The following is a 1,975-nucleotide window of genomic DNA, read 5'->3' as shown; positions in this document are numbered from 1 at the left end:
GGAAGAGCTTGAAGGGGCTCGAGACCCTATATGTACAACAATGCCAAGCCACCAGAGCTTCCAGGGACTAAGCCACTACCTAAAGACTATACATGGACTGACCCTGGACTCTGACCTCATAGGTAGCAATGAATATCCTAGTAAGAGCACCAGAGGAAGGGGAAGCCCTGGGTCCTGCTAAGACTGAACCCCCAGTTAACCAGGACTGTTGGGGGAGGCGGCAATGGGGGAGGGGGTGAGGGGAACACCCATAAGGAAGGGAGGGGGGAGGGGATGTTTGCCCGAAACCGGAAAGGAATAACACTAAATGTATATAAGAAATACTCAAGTTAATAATAATAAAAAAAAAACAAAAAACAAAAAAAAAAACTTGGTCAAGGTTCTTCATCTGTGTGTTCTGTAAGTTCAAGTGTCCTTTCCAACCTTGTCATATTATCCATGGAGGCAATAAAAGCTTCAGTAAATTAAAAAAAAAAAGAATACAGGGTTCAGACTCAGTCCTTTTTTTTTTAGTATAGAGTAGAGTTTATTTGGGGCACGGGGAGGGGAGTTAAGAGGGTAGTAGGGGCAGAGAAAGGCAGAGAGAGGGAAGACTAGAGAAGAAGAGGAGTAGAAGAATCGGGGCCGGCCATGAGCATGTGGAGAGAGGGGGTAGGAAATGGGGAGAGAATGGAGGCCTTTTAATAGCTGCTATTAAAACTGTTTAGGAGGTTGGGATTTGCTCAGTGGTGAGCCGCTGCTTGGGTAAACCGCAAGGCCCTGTCTCAGTCCCCAGCCCAAAAAAAAAAAAAAAAAAAAGAAAAGAAAACTGTTTAGATGGTGAAGTAATAAGGTTAATAAATAGTAAAAACTCCTGGGTCATATTAGATTCTAATTTAATTACCATAAATGTTTTCAATGTTATTCAAATAATAAATAGTTAAAAGTAATCATTGTTTAACAATTTAGTTTTGCTACATATGGACAGATGGCCTTCAAAAGCCATCAGAGATCCACAAGATATGGCATTTAAAATAATTTCATTTTTAAAAGGTCTTTTGATTATGATAGTACTCTGACAGTTCCCCATTTCCACTCCAAAGAAGGTATTGAGCATCAGTACCTCCATGTGGAGTTGCTTCAATTAGTGGTTTCGAGAACCTGTTGTACTTGCAGAGGACCTGAGTTCAATTCTTGGCACTGACATGGTGGCTCACAACCATCTGTAATTCCAATTCCAGGGTATCTGGCCACCAAGGGTACAGGCATGTACGGGGTCAACATGCATATGTGCAGGCAAAATGCATATATATTTTAACTCCTTGGTTTTGTTATAAAGATAAGATAATTCTGGCTTTGTAAAAGAGGTTTGGCAAAGTTCATTTTATTACAGTTTTTTAGAATGGTTCCAGAAAAATGGAGATAGTTACTCTTTAAATGGTTTGTAAAATTTGGCTGCGAGCATCAGATTCGGAACATTTTTTATATAATTTTTTGATTACTGCTAACTATACTTTTTAGTTTTTCTTGATTCAAATTTTATAGATTGTATGTGTTCAGAAATTTATCTGTTTCATGTAGGTTTTCCAGTTCAGGGTATGTAATCATCTATAGTATTTTCTTAGCTCTTCTGTATTTTGTTTCTAATGTCTCCTTTTCATTTTTCTTTTTATTTCTTTAATTATTTGTCAGTTCATAGGCCTTTTTGCTTTGTTAGTCTAGCTAAGTGTTTATCAGGTGTGTCCTTTCAACACCTAACTCTTTAAATTCATCTTCTACATTACTTTAATTTTTTTTTTTACTTTTATTTGTGCCCTTATCTTTAATAGTTTCTTCTACTGGCTTTACATTTGGTTTGTGGTTGCTTTGTTTTTAATTATTATTTTTTGAAACTGTGTTGCGTATAGCTCGCCAGTGTGTCCTTAAACTTGCATCTTTCTTCTCAATTCCAGAAAAAAACCATGAGAAATTTTCTCTCCAAGTAAAGGAGAGAGAT

This window comes from Rattus rattus, chromosome X, assembly GCF_011064425.1.
Source record: "Rattus rattus isolate New Zealand chromosome X, Rrattus_CSIRO_v1, whole genome shotgun sequence".
NCBI lineage: Eukaryota > Metazoa > Chordata > Mammalia > Rodentia > Muridae > Rattus > Rattus rattus.
Note: the sequence above shows the minus strand (reverse complement) of the source record.